The sequence below is a fragment of the Cynocephalus volans genome, chromosome 8 (assembly GCF_027409185.1).
Source record: "Cynocephalus volans isolate mCynVol1 chromosome 8, mCynVol1.pri, whole genome shotgun sequence".
In the NCBI taxonomy this organism is placed as follows: Eukaryota; Metazoa; Chordata; class Mammalia; order Dermoptera; family Cynocephalidae; genus Cynocephalus; species Cynocephalus volans.
Genome location: NC_084467.1, coordinates 61,691,580 through 61,707,621, shown reverse-complemented (window position 1 = coordinate 61,707,621; position 16,042 = coordinate 61,691,580). Strand labels below are relative to the sequence as shown.

The 16,042-nt window shown below is 35.3% G+C and overlaps 1 protein-coding gene across 1 annotated transcript in view; it reads left to right on the top strand.

Moving 5' to 3' along the window:
- The window catches only part of NEGR1 (neuronal growth regulator 1), an 847,674-nt gene that overhangs the window by 782,712 nt on the left and 48,920 nt on the right, over window positions 1-16,042 (top strand). The gene's annotated exons all lie outside the window — the stretch shown is intronic.

Here is a 16,042-nt window from a genome sequence, read left to right as displayed (position 1 = left end):
AAGTAAAGGAATTAAGGTTTAATAGAAGGAGCCTAATATTTGGATGTGAAAAGAGCAAATCAGACTAATTTTATATCATTTTTAGGTAAGTTATTGGACCTCTCTGCACCCGTTTCACTAATTTTAAACTATAAATAGGCATTCCTACATTTCAGGGTTCTTTGAGAGAATTAGAGATTAGGTATGTAAAATTCTAAGCATAGTTCCTGGTGCGTGTAGGACCTGTAAGTTATTAGTTATTATTCTAAGTATCTCTTCTTGCTTTGCTGTAAGGCACTGTTCCACTTATCTGCCAGTGGATTCTTTGGCAGCATAGTGCTATGAATAGAAGCAAGGACTGTGTCACCAGACACCCTTTGTTTTAATGTTGGTGCCACAACTTCATTCATTCACTCATGCCTACCTACTGTGTGCCATCACTGTTGCAGGCTTGGGGTGCAGCAGTAAACAAAGACTCATACCTTCATAGAGCTCCCCTTCTAGTAGGAGGGAACAAACAATAAAGAAAGTAAATAAGTAAGTTATACAGAATATTACAAGATGATAAATTATCTAAGAAGTAGAGATTGGGAGAGAGGGGAAAAGAGAGAAAGAAAGATACAGAGAGGAAGAGGAAAGGATGATGGTTGGAGGATAAAGCAAAAAGTAAGGGGGGAAGGAGTTTGCAATTTTACTTATTAGTTACATATTATGCTAAAACCTTGAGAAATTACTTAACCTCTCTGGCTTCACTTTCTTCATTTGTAAAATAGGAAAAATATTATTACCAAATTCATAGGATTGCTTTAAGTCTTAAATGAATTACCCCATACAGAGAATTTAGAACAATATCTGGCATATAGCAAACATTCAGTAGGTATTGGCTATTATTATTACTATTATTATGAGTTAAGGAAATAAGACCAGTGTAATCATATGGGTTGTCTGAAATGTAGTCTATCAACTTCATTGTTCTCGGACCATTCTAATTATCCAGTTTTCACTGTTTCAAAACTCTGAAAATGTTTATGCGTGAGCCTTCCTTGAACATTTTCTAACCAAGTAAAATTTATGAACCACGTAAAAGAAGTACAAATATTCAAAACATACTAAGCAATTCTGTAGTTGTAATTTATTTACATTCAAGCAATCACAGAGCTACTAAGAAACTTTAATAAGCAGAACCACTACCGTAGATAACAAAATCAATGACAATATTAATTGCATATTGGCAGGGAAAAAAAGATTCCCTACCAACCAGAGTCTCTGATTTTCTCATGAATGAGAGAATACAAATAGTTTAAAGTATATCTAATACCTATAAATAAAGATTTTATGCAAGAGATGTTTAAGCCATAACTCAATTAGACTGGGATAGGTATGAAGACAGTTTCCCAGAAGCAAAGTTTTCTCCCTTAAGTGTATATTTACCTTAATTGCCCATCACAATGTAGGACTGGGTGCCAGAAGGACCTAATAAAAATGAATAAATAACACCTAGATTCCTATTAAATATTTAGCCTGTCTGGAAGAGAAAACAAGTGAGACATACTTTTATAATGACTTTTTTTCTACTGATTGATTCTACTGGCTAGTGAATTTATCTGGATTGCATCCAACAAGCTAAAATGGGATGCTGGTTTTCTGAATTGTTTTTTCAATTCCATGTCAGGGTATTGCTGTAGTGCATATACGAATTAGAGAGATGCAGCAGGTAAAGAGAGGAGCTGGCAAGAATAAGACAGTAGGAAACTAATCCAGGCCAACTGAAGAAGCACAATGAAAATCATTAGCACTGATGCAACTGCCCAGCATAGCTAATCAGCCCCTAGGATAAGTAGAGTTAGGATGTGGAAATTCATAAAGCCAGATCAGGTCCTTTGATCTATGTTATTTTTATAATACTAAAGTGAAATAATCATTTCTGCTTAGTTCACATGGAAAAAATATCTTATTAAAAAGGTAACATTTATACTTACATTGCACATTTTTTATGTTTTAAGCAGTGGTTTGTCGAATGTTAATGGCTATATTTTCAGGTGTCAACAAAAACTTAAAATAACTTAATAAAAGGAATGTATTGATTCATGTAATAGAATAGATAAGAGGCACTGCATTCAGGTGAGGTTTGGTCTAGTCACTGATAGAGTGTCACTGAGACATTATTTTTCCTGTGTCTATATATCTTCCATTATCATTATCCTTAGGCACCACCACTAACATGCAACAATTCTAATTCTCCGTTTGTAGTAACAAAATGATACACCAGTTACAGGCCTCCCATTCTCACACAATACCAGGAGGGAGGAGGTGATTGCTTCTGGTTTCTCCACCTATGGATATTCTGAGACTTGCTTTCACTCTGGGCCCAAATTTGTTCATTAACTATTTACTATTCCAGAGGAATAGGATATGTTTATGTGTTAGATCAGGCAGGGAATCAATTCTACCCAAACTGAAAACAGAAGAGGGCAGTTTCCAAATAAATATCAAGTTATTGTGGAAAACAGAGAAGGAAATAGACCCTGAGATGATAACGAAAACATCCCTTTCTAGGGCTCGACCTGTCAAACACTAAAAATGTTGTTTGTATGATGGTGGGGAGTGTCAGCACATTCACAAATAACTGTGACTGTGAACTGACTACTTTTCATGAGGCTGGAAAAGGGGGTTCATGGGCCAGATCATGAAACGCTTTAAATGCCCTGCCAAGGAATTTGAGATTTTGCCCCTGCCTCTGAGGATTTTAAGGAATTTTTTAATCAAGGGAATAACATGTTTGGCTTTTACCTTCTTTAGAGCAGTCTCAATATTTTTAAATGATGTGCACACATGTGTGCACATACACACCTTCGTTTTACCAATGTAACTGTGTCTTTTAACAGCAAAAGAAATCAATAGTGTGAGAGAATGTCAGTTCCTATAGAACAAAATAAAGTGGGACAAAGGATAAAGGCATACATTCGTCTTGTGAGAAACCTACGAAAAAATACTTCAGTTCAACAGACAGTCCTTAGCTTACGTGAAGAGAAAGCACTGATAAAATGACACAAGAAAAGTACAAGATTATTGCAATGTTTTTTCCTTCTCATGCCCTGGGGCTTCCTACAGGTTTTGATCTCTAACCTTGTGTATCAAAATATAAATAAATAAAAATTTAAAAAAAAAAATAAAAGAAAGAAAGAAAGACAGAAAAACATTTCCCAGAGTGAAATATCATTTTCTGACTGAGATTTCTCCTCAGTCTCTCTGAAAGACATCTGAGATCAAATACCAAAATGTATACTGAAAAAATACATAACAAAGCTCCAATAATCTACTAAGGCAACGAAATGCCTCAAGCAAAAGGGCCATGGAGTTTCAAGCAAGGGCTTTATTTACTTCTACTAACCCTGCTTTTCCTTAAAATCACCTCCTGCCCATCTACAGTCAACTGCAGCTAACTAAACTAAGGCAACTGGACACTTTCTCCCATCAATTCAGTAGACAGGACTAAATAGAAGGTGAAAGAGGAAGTCCCACCAAAGCAGGGAGGGTGGCAGCCAGCCACGCTGCAGGCATAAACAGTACTATTAGAAGGCAAGAAACATGGACTCAGGAGGGGGCAAGAGTAAGGAAATGCTAACTCGCCTTCAGCGCTCTGGCAGTCTCAAGGGAGACAATTAACACAGTGTCACCAAAAGCAAACCTCAGCCTTTGACCAGTCCCTGTGAAAGGCAAAAAATAGCTTTTCATACTCACTTGTCAAGAAACCTGCTGAATAAAAGCATCTGCCAAATTTTCTGCCCTAAAGATAGATTTCCAGTGAAAGTCAACAAAATTTGCTGCTAAAGCACATATAAAAGCAGTCTTTGAAATATCTACCAGTTAACTCTTATTATCAATATTAAGCAAGGTTGCCTGTTTTTTGGTTTTTTTTTTTTTAACATTTTAAAACTGCACAGGTTAAGCAATTTTAAAAAATATATGAAATATTTGTCAAAAACCTTGGTTTGACTTAAAATTGATTTGTAGACAACATTCTCCATGTACATATCAAGCCAATACTCAACAATACGTGCCCTTTATAGACTAGCCGTGCTGAGGGAAATAAGCTTATAATTACATGCATGAGCATGCCTTAAATATTTTATTTTGCCTGGTACAACTTCGTAGGCTTTCCGAAACCACCCTCAGTTTTGGTAATTTGCTAGAAGAACTCACATAACTCACTGAAAACTGCTGTACTCATCACATCTAAAGGATACACATTACAATCAGCCCAGAGAAGAGCATAGGGCAGAGTCTAGGAAAGTTTCAAGGGTGGCGCTTCCATTGTCTATGCCACATGGAGTCATGGAATGGACAGTGTTGCTTTCTTAGTATTACTATGTGACAATATGCATGGAGTATTGCTAACCAGGGAATCTCACTTGAACCTTTGTGTCCACCGCCTTTATTGAAGCTTGACCATGCATACACAGTTGACTGCCCACATGGCTGATCTCAATTTTCAACCCCTCAGGTAGTCAAGCTGATACAATGTGACCCACAACTCCCACCCCAAATCACACGGTTCTTGTGGCTTAAAGCTCCCACCCCACATTGTTACTACCTGGCTGGCCTAAGGTCCCCAGGCAAACAAAGACCATTTTTATCAGGCATGACATTTCAAAGTCTTAGAGATTACATTCCAGAAGCCAAGGTCAAAGGCCAAACCTCTCTGTGAGCAAGGTTAAATTATTTACACACCTAATAAAATATGAATAGCCAGGTATTGTTTATTTCATTGAATTTTAATTTTGTTGTCAGAAATGACAGTTGAGCGTAGAAAAGAAAGAAGTGAGTCAATAATTGATTCTATAATCTTAAAGCTTCAGTACGGTCTTCCCGTTTTTTTCGTTCTTCCCATTCTATTATAAAATAATCGAACAATTCCTATTTTCACTAGATAGACTAGGTTGATATAAGGAAAAACTCATAAGAGAATACTTTTATAAAAAGTGTGACACATATCAAGGGTGTTTAAAAGTTTTTTAAAGAAAAATGGATAAAAAAAGACTGAAAAAAAAAATGAAAAGAACAGAAATCATCTTACTACAATCTCCAGGCAGAAATCTCAAAGGAGAAGTGGAGTTTATAAACTCCAAACACATATTATCAAGAGATGAATATAAGTGAAGTCTTGTAAATTAAAGCCTAAGTATTTGAACAAGTGAATATCAATGAAATAAAGAATAATTAAAGATACTATACTCTGTGGAGAAAAATGGTATGGGAATAAAATGCAACACTAAATTATTAGGATACAAGTTAAATTAGATAATATCAAATTTTTATCAGACAGGAAAAGAGAATATAAGTGGTTAATCGATCTTGGGATAACACCTCGTACTTTAAATTTTAAGTCAGGATCAGTTTCCTAACCTAATAAATAATTTTTTTTTTTTAAAAAAGATATTCTTAGAGTGGTTTATTCTTGCTTAAGCAAGTATGTGTGAAATCTCTTATAACAATTCTAAATTTTTCTAAACAAACATTGTACTTAGACATGCTAAAGTTATGCTATAGCTTTTGTTGTTGTTTTAACTTCTATAATTTTGGCAATAGTATACATGGGGAAATACCATTAAGAACGTTTATTACATAAGCAAGAAAAAAATTACATAAAGTTATACATTGTTAGCATACAAATATATCTAGTATGTTTTACTCTTATCACAGAAATATCAGATTAATATAACCGATTATCTGTATTTTCTTTTTATTTGTAAGAGATGTTTTAATGACACAAACTTTGAATATTTTTCAAACATCCTTTTAACTTCTTTGAGAAAGAGCTTATTACTCAATGGGTTTCAAATTGCATTTCTGAAATATTCAATAGCCATCTATAGAATGTAATATGCTTTCTTTTTTAAAATTATAAGTTATTCAATTATCCAGAGAAGTATAATATAATAAAATCCATGTATGCACCAATGAGGCTTAATAAATGTTAATGTTCACTGTTATGTGCTTCAGATCTCTTTTTGTGGTAGAATTGAAGTCCCCTTTGTCCAATTTCCCTAACTACCCCCATCCTGAATTTAGGAAGTATCTTTCCCAACCATATACCCATAAAAATATATATTTTCTGAGACATTGTTTTTTCCTCCTTACCTCTATTGAATTTCTAATGTTTATTTTTTCAATTTTTTTCTCTGTTATCTCAGAAGCTGTATATTTCATATTTTTATTCTATGAGTGGTTTATCTTACACTTTAGGATGTAAAGTTAACCAAAAATTTTTCTAACAAGGTTTAAATTTATTCAGCAACCTCTTCCCATACAAATCAAGAAACTTAGTATGGTTTACTTATTCACTGAACAATTGCATCTCTCATTGCCACATACACACAGTACTTGTATTGTTTGAATTTTTATTTTCTGTATTAATCTCTCTCTCTCTCTCCCCCCCTCTCTTTCTCTCTCTCTCTTCCTCCCCCTCTGTCTCTCTCCTCTCTCTCTCTCTCTCTCTCTCTCTCCCCCCCCCTCTCTCTCTCATCCTTCCCTCTGGGTTAACTTTTCTTTTTAAGACACATTTTTTTCAGTTGTGTGAGTCTGTGGGCGGCAAACTTTCTTACCCTATGTATGTCTGAAAATTTGTTCAGGATTTTTGAATGATAGTTGTGTTAACCCAAGGGGTTGAATTGTCAGAGAACACTTCTGCACCTTACAGATCTTACCCAGCACCAAACTTTATTAATGACTCACAAGATACAAGCAAGCAGCAGGCTCAGTCAAGACAGTCCTTTTCTGTAGGAACTCAAGACCGAATGCAGCTTCCAAAAATATTCTCTTCCCTACTTTTTGGAATGTTTTCGTTTCTGATAAACAAATGTATTGAGCAGTATATGCACATTGTTCACAAAGGAACCCATTAGGAATTTGGAGCTCTTTCATTTTATACTCTGATATTACAGAGATAGGGGAATGCTTGGATGACTACCACATCCCTTCCCCATTGTCCAGTAAGCCATGCCCCATACATCCATATGGTCCAGAATGATTTACATAAGCAATCTAGTTACACCAAGTATACCCTATGAAAAACATTTTCTCAGTATAGACTCCCTATCTGTAGTAAATACCATTATCATACTATAAAGAGGTCTGTTCAAGGTCTTCAGCATGTTTACAAGGAAGTATGCTGAAGGTCACTTATTTCCCCTGGATGGCCCCAGAAGAGAATAAGTGAGTTGCAGTGTTAACCCTAGTGTTAACCCTTTTCCTCCCAGTTGTTAGGATGTAGAATCCTGGGCTGACAGGTTTTGTTTGTTTTCCCCTCAGCACATTGAAGCTGTCATTTTGTTATTTCCTGATGTCCACTAGTTGTTAATGAGAAATTTGCTGTCAGTCTAATTGTTGTTCCTTTGTATGTAACTATCCTTTATTTCTGTTAGATTTTAAGGTATTGTCCTTATTATCATCCTTTGTAAGTTCAATATAATGTTATAATGTGTCTGAGTATGTCTTTAATTTTATTTATCCTGACGTAATCAATGTGTGCTTTCAATCTTAGTAGTTATATGTTTATTTAATCTCAAAAATTCTCATCTGTTTTCTTATCAAGTATTCCTTCCCTATTATTCCCTGTTTTCTTCTAAAATTCATCTCAGACTATTGTTGGAACCTTTCAATCTACCTTCTGTTTTTCTTAATTGCACATATATTTATGTACACACATTTTTAAAATTACTTCATCACTCTTACTATAAATTTCTCTTGTGGTTCACTTTTTTTCTGTTCCACTGCCCCAGAGTAAAATTAACTTCATCTTCAGTTTTTTATTTTAATGCTTCACTCTCAGAACATCTAATCTATTTTTTCCACATTTATCATTTTTATTTCATTTCTGCCTGTTTGTGTTTTATAATGTCTTCCTCTTAGTTTGAGTGGATGTCTAAGTGATATCTAGGTCTGAATCCCACTGAGAGAATATCAACATACACTCTTCATGAATCAGAGTGAAGCAAGATAGCTTTTTTGCACCACCATCTACCATCCAGTCTAAGGAAAGGTTTCTATGCATCACTTTCTCTAAACAAACAGAACTGAGGAAATGTCTACAGATCCGTCAGCTTGGTTCTAGTTCCTGGAATAATGGAGCTGTAAATAAATCAAGTTGCTTCCAATTTTCAAGTTCCTAAAAGATCTTGGAGTACTAAGAAAGAATCAATATGTCTTTATAAAGCACAACTCCCACTAGCCCAATTGAATTTCATCTCTCACACCAGAATTATGATCCTGGGGGATGAAGAATCAAAAAGTTCATACATCGAGATTTCAGTAAGGCGATGACTTAGGCTGACTTATCAATAAACAGTAAAGAAAGGTAGAAGTGAAAGCTCGGGTTTTCAAATATTTTCAAATTAGGAAAATGCTATAACCAGTCAGGTGATTTTGTAGTAGCTGTATTAATATCATCCCATTATTTTAGCCTATACCGCTTCCATCTCTCATTCTTTTTATTACTGCTCATACAGACTCAAGGATAGATCTTAAAGTAAAAAGAGTCGGGCCGACCCCGTGGCGCACTCAGGAGAGTGCTGCGCTGGGAGCGCTCCCGCCGCGGGTTCGGATCCTATATAGGGATGGCCGGTGCGCTCATTGGCTGAGCGCGGTGCAGCCGGTCACAAAATAAATAAATAAATAAATAAATAAAGTAAAAAGAGTCAAAGGGACTATAAAGATCATCTAATCCCAATTATTTAATTGTAAATTTCCCATAAATATTGCCTCCAGTGAAAACTAAACTGAAGTGGAATTTCAGTATAAGGAAACAACATGTAATAAGAAAGGTTATGATGTCTGCAGAGAACAGAAGTTTGCCCAGAAGGTCTGAAACATATGGTAGGTAAAAGCCAGGAGTAAGGGCTAAGGTAAGAAAGACATCTGGGGTCAGCTTCTGGAGGATCTGGAATACCAGGCTAAGAAGGAATGCTGGGACATTGTTCTGTTGGGAATGAGGAACTGTGGAACACTGGCTCCCCAGATGTCTCTGACACAACCTGTTGCTAATACAGGGCTCAGTTTGTTGCTTCGCTAGGTAACTGAGAAGACTACCTCAACAGAACTAGTAGTGTTTTGGAGGGGTCAGCTTTTCTGGAGAACTTAATGTTTGGTTTAATGTAGGTCTTTCACTTTGGGCCTTGGTTAAGATTAGGTAAGGATCACACTATGACAGTTTAGGACTGGTTGAGACAACAAGAGAGGATTTTGAAGATTTTTGAGATGAGTTCAAAAAGTATTAGGACATAAACCGTTGATGCCTTTTATTGAAGAGTTGACAGATCTTTCAGAAAATCTCTGTAATAAACAATAAATTTCATTTATTTATTGGGCAAGAATCTCCTTTTGTTGATAAAGACAATGGAATATATTAATATAGCTGGTAAACTATGTAGGGACAGATGGCTTCAGTTCTCAGAGCCATTGGAAGTTCTGAGCAGGGACATAACTTGATGAGAGTTGTATTTTACAACCATTTTTCTAGCATTTGTGAGTGGAATGAAAAGGTATGTGAGAGACAGAAAACAGCCTTAGCTGGGAAATTGTTTTGCAATACCAGTTAGCAAATGTGTCTGAATATACGAAACAAAACGAGGAGAGAAATAAAAGCAAAATCAAAAAAGAAGAATAAACATTTGGGTAGATTGGGTAGTGGTGGGGTGAGGGAAAGCTATAGGATGTTAGAAAGAGGTAGAAATTTAGGGTGTTAAATTTTAAATCTGAATGACCATAGGATAGCTAATTCTTCTAACAGAGGCAGTTATTTCTCACATTATTTATGAGGACTGCCCCATTCATTACAAATTTTTTGAGCACTGGCTATATCCATTCAGTACATCTTAACCGTGGCTGCAAAACAGAATGTAAAAATACTAATGCCTGGGCCCTACTGCAGAATAACTGAATCTGCACAGACGAAGAATAAGGTTGGGCATCAGAATTTTTAAAAAGTTACCCAGGTGACATTGATGCACTGTGAATGTATAGACCTTGAAGGGGAATACTGACATCTAGTGCTTGGTCCTTGACACCGAGGAACTTAAGACTGGTTAGAAAAAAGATATTAACCGATAAGGTCCACGTTCCCTTTATTTCACACAAACTTTTGATACTGCCAAGCCCTTCAGGACTTTCCAAGAGTAATAGGATGAAAAAACTTTACCTTTCAGTTTTAAAGTAAATTTGCATGTGAATGTGTTTTGTAATTTGGGCTAACATATCTGTTCTTCACTGGGTGACATTAACAAATAGTCACCACTATCTCAGTGTGGATAAGGACCAACTGAACTGTAATATATAGTGACTATTGAACTAATTTAGTCTGCTCAACTTCAGCACTCTCAAACATAGTCACACTAACTTTTTAATAATTTGGGGGCACTAAAAGTAATATGCTGTGGTATCTTCATTTCTACCAGATACACTCTTCCTTAGAGAAAGAGTTATGATCTCCATTTCTTCAATAATTTATCAGTTGTCCCTTTCACTCTGTCTCAGGCTGTCTCTGATTGTATTAACCAGGCTGCAGACAAGGTCTCAGCTGGGTCTGGAATGATGTAAGTGCTTCTAATGAAAGGGTTTTTTTTTTTCCCCTAGATAATTCTAATTCGGCTTATTGCTTTTCATTTGCAGCCTCCTATTTTCCTGCAGATGCTAAAGACAACTGGAGGATTTTCTCTTCTCAAAGTTAAACATCTGTTGATAAAAAATGACCAGAAGTAAAGTACTTATTAGAATTTAATTACAAAGAAAATTATGTTTTTTTAAAAAATAGTTTACAATGTGATCCTGCTTCCTAAAAGTGGTGCACTCTGTTTTACAAATTTCAACTTTATCCCTATGCAACAGCCAAATTATCTTAATGGGTGTCCAAGTGACAAATTAGATGAATGCCTTCCCCCTGAGTCATTTTCTGATAAAGACACATCGTTGAGTTGCAAGATGACAAACTATGTGTTCTAAGTGACAAATCATTTAATTAAAATTTACAAGCGGTTAAATACTGTTTGACCCAAATGGAGGCTGTTATCATGAATCAATTTCAGAGGAGGAACAGACTTTTCAGAAAAATCAATCCCAAATAACTATAGCACTTTGAACATAGTGTACAACCTCTGTATGATGTTTTTGAACACCTCTTCAGGTTAGTGGCAGTTTTTACCTGGCTCAGAAAGAATTCCAATCTAGTTGAAGAGAATTTAAGTTTTACTTAGTACTTAAACTCTATTCAGTTTCATGAATATTTAATATCACGTTCATGCTCAAGCATAATGCTCTTCTATCTTAAGAGAAAATAGCTAAAATTTTGATGAGTTATGGCTTTTTATTGCATATACAGGCCAATGGAAATTGCAATCATCTTTCATGAAAAGGCTGGGTAGTTTTTATTGTTCGAGAATAAGGGTGGCCATTGCATTTACTTACTAATACAGTAAATGTAAAATGGCTTAAGTAACATGCTTTATTATTTATGCTGCCAATCACATAATGTGAGGGTAGTTTCATAAAAAATATAAATTAGAGAAATTTCACATGCCAGCAGGCTGTAGATCTGTTTTATGGCTCTGACTTAGCAGGTGCCCTTCTATTTTAGTTGTGCCCTGTAATGAAGTACATATTTAAGCCGTATTGAAATGCAGATAAAAATATGATGCATATAAGACAAGTCAGTTTTTTTTCTCCAGTGACGCTGTGCTTTACAAGCTCTTGATTAGTAGTTAATGACTTGGAATTCTTTCATCAATTCAACTCAGCTTTTTGCTCATCTATTCCAAGCCAAGGCTGATAAGATCTTAAGAAATGCATTTGCTCGATTTTGGTAGTAGGACTTTAACATTGTTGGACTCATCGGATATGTAAGACTCATTTGTGAATTAGAAAATTCACTAATAGTCAGGGTTAGACATAGCCCATAGCACCACTGTCTAAACTAACATAATAAATAGAAAGGATCAGTGAAACATAAAAATAATCATTTAATATATATATAACAGTTTGTTTCCCCCAAACATTAAATTTGTTTATAAAGAAAAGGCAAACAGTACTACTGTATCATTTTAAGTTATTACTATTATAATATTTGTACAATATTATCTTGGAATCTATTTTGTTTTCTTCTCCGTGGAAAAAGAAATTTAAGTTTTTTCTCTTATATATATTAAGAGATATGATCATTAAACATGCTGAAAAGTCAGGATTTTCACTAGAATGTAATAAGAATTTATTATTTACAATGTGCTCTCTGACTCCATTTAAAATATACAAAGCCAATGAAGTTTGATTTATGAGGACAATTTTCAATGGTTACCACCAAATGCTTAAAATTTAAATGTGCTATATGTAAGTAAAGAGCTTGTTTGCAATGCCAGATATCAATTGGACAGATAGCTATGATTTTGACAAGCAATTTGTTGCAAATTAGGAAGGTATTTTATAAAAGGTCAAAAGTATGAAATGTTTCATCTTCTGTTGAAATTAATGGTTCTGCTAATGTCTATAATGCTGTTTACAGTAGTCTAAAAGACATACAACCTCTAATTATCTATAGTAGTCATAGATAATTGTCAGAAATGGAAATGAGAAAAATTCTATCAAATTAAAATAATTAGCTCACTAGTTAAAATTTCCTCTCAGATTAAAAACCTCTTACTTTCTAAAATATGACACTGAAAAATGAAGGAATCCTTTAGCACACTGTTACTGAAACATTACTAAAATTTGACTGAAATACAATCATAAATGATAGATAACAGGGATAATGAGATTACATAATTTTCTAGGTGTTCATTTATTACCCCATTTTCCATTTTTACACCATGACACCTACTTCAGCAATCTAACAGACCTCAGACATGTTTATCGCATGCCTTAAACACCTCCAGCATAACTTCAGGATTCATTCACATAATACCAGTTCTAAATTTAACCCGCTGGCTAACCTAATGAAACAATCCAGTCTTGAGTTTTGTGCCAAAACGCATGTCTTCTGAGAAGACATAGATGAATTTTGTCTTATTTTCCATTCATCTATTAACTTTATAAAGTGTTTATTATGAATATATGTTTTTAGCGTTGCTACTAAATGTTGACAATGGACAGAAACTAAACCTTCTGGCCATGACATGTAAAACAAAGATCCACTAAAATTATGAAAAAGGGCTTTCCAAATTTGGGTAAAAGCTGGCTCAAGGGCAACTCACAATTTGTGCTACAGCTCTGACAATTTTGTGTGAGAGGCTGTCTGAATCTGTACACCACTCTGCAGAGCTGGATTTAGACTCTTCTCTCCTCCAGCCTTATTAAGCTAGATCAATGGTTGTTGAATGTGGTCTGTGGACCCTGTGAATTCCCACCCATTCTGTACCTCCATGATTTATCTCCAATCCCATTCTCTTTGCTCAGTCTATTCCATGTACACTGCAAGCCAGACATGTTCCATCTCAGGGTTCCACGCTCTCTCTACACGCAGCATTCTTCTCCCAAATACCACATGACTCCCTTTTTCTTTCAAATCTTTTCCAGTTACCACCTTCTAAGTGAGGCTTGCTCTGACCAGGCATGTGTATTGGCTGCCCTTCCCAGGAATCTCCATCACCCTTCCTCTGCTCTATTTTTTTCATAGTATGTATCATATTCTAACATGCCATATTTTAACTATTTATATTCATGGTTTATAATCTATCTGTACCCACCAGTACATAAGCTCCAAGAGGGCAGGGATTGGAGGGTTTTTGTTAAGCAAATGTGTTGCCAGAGCCTAGAACAGGGAGGGCCTGGGAGAAAGTAATTGGCCAATAATTATTTGCTGAATTAATTAATTAAAGATAGTAAATGTATGCTTCAAGTCCTGAACATTGATTGATTATACTGAGGGATATAGAATTTCAGTATATTGTTATAACTACTGCTGTTACTTTTTTTTACTAAGGGTTGTCATTTGGTGCCTACATACTGTGTGCCAGGGACTGTAAACTCTTTCACACAAATTATCTGTCCTTGTTACTTGTACATTATTATCATCATTTTACAAAAGAGAGTGATGAGATTCAAAATGTTTAATTGTTCACACACCTAGGAAATGGAGAAATCAAGAATAGAGCATGGATCTGTCAATCTCCAAAGATTTTATTATTAGTTGTTAGACAATACATAAAACGCTCATCTCTAATAATTTGGTAACAGCTGGTCATAATAATCATTTTTTTCTAATACCCTTTATGTATACACCCCAATTCAAGGACTATTATTTGTCACATGAATCAATATAATAATTTTCTAACTGATACTACTCTCTTTTTCTACTCCAATCCATTCTATACCCCATGCTAGTTTAATCTTCCTAAAGTACAGCTATAATCATGCCAATACTACAAGTATGATCAGAGGCCTCCAATGTGTCCCCATTAAGTACATATTCTTTTTATCATGTAACTCCAGTTCAGTTAACCACGGATGCAGCTTTCTCTTCTCAAAACCCACCCCAGTAATGAAGCTAGACTTAAAGAAACTAGTAATGACCCGAGTAAAAAAACGTCTACAAAGTTGTCTGGTATTTAACTTAATGGGTTCATGAATACCAAAGTTTTAAATAAGTTGTAACTCTAGTATCATCATCACTCTGAAAATACTGTCACTCTTTTTCTCCAAATCAGCATGTGTGCACGTTGTTGTTAAAAATGAGTTGCGGAAGACTAGGGATGGATACAGTACCCAGATCATAACTACCTCAATAGTGAGCACGAAACCAGGGGAACATTTATCAGCAGGTTGCAGCACCTCTCAGATGCTGAAATAATTAAGTAGTAAACTTAGGGATCATGTTGGTAGCCTCCACGAAGAACTGCAAGTTCCATCAGAGCAGAGACTGTCATATACTGTTAGCATCTATTGTAGTAGCTGGCACAGAGTAAAACTCAGTAAATACTTGACTCTATTATTTGTATTGCTTATGCTCTCAGTGAAACTCTAATTTTTAATTATTATTTTCCATTCTGTATACCACAATCGTAGTAACATTGCAGGAGGTGCAAGAATTTGAAATATTTAATAAAATAAGTGGTACAAATTCTAAGGTCTGAAACGGCACCCAAGCATTCTCAGAATGATCCTAGATTTCCATATTAAATCCAATAAAGGATCTAAAGTGCCTTTCTGTGTCTTGAATTCCTAATACTGTTCTGAAGATAAGTGGTGTGGATTTTCTAAGAGTGAATGAATAGCCAAACACTATTTTCTTCTGCACAACTGTGTATCACTGCCTTTGTTTATACTTCAACTAATTGAGATAAGGTTTCGGTTTGTTATTATACTAGACTCCATTGTGTAGACTTCCTTCAACACCAAGACCCTGCAGTTCACAGTGTGAATTGCTTTTTCTTGTCAACAATATACACAAGAACGAGGCAGCATGTTTTTAGTTAATGATGGAATGCATATTTTCACAGATCAGTTGGCTCACAGGTGCTCTTCGTTTTCTGTGCTCTATTGTGGAGAAAGCTCTTTAATTTACATACCTGTAGGTTTTGTATGGACTTAAGTTGGCAACACAAATGCATCCTTGGGAGAATATGAGACTCTGCAATAGAAACTCAATCTCTCATTTTGCGTTTTTGACAAATATTTTTAAAATGTTACTTTAGATAATTGGTAAAATTAAATCAAAATTGGGTGGTACTAATGTGGATACAACTACAATTTGGTTAGATATCATTTGTCCCTTCCCTTTATCTTTCCCCTAACCCTTTTCTTTGGTGTGTGCTCTCTAGTTATCTTTATTTTCATTCATTTTATTTTCCCACTCAAATTTACCAAGTAACTAATGCGGACTAAAAGCAGTTGTAGTCTTTTCCAATCCAACAGATTTGCCATGCTCCCTTGTTCATTGTGAGGCATACTTAAAATCGGAATTTGCTCATGCCCGGTTACATGTGCCACTTTTGCATCCCTGACCTGATGATGTAACACTGGGTCAATTTTGACTTTGGAGGCTGAGGTTTTGTGTGTGTGTGTGTGTGTGTGTGTGTGTGTGTGT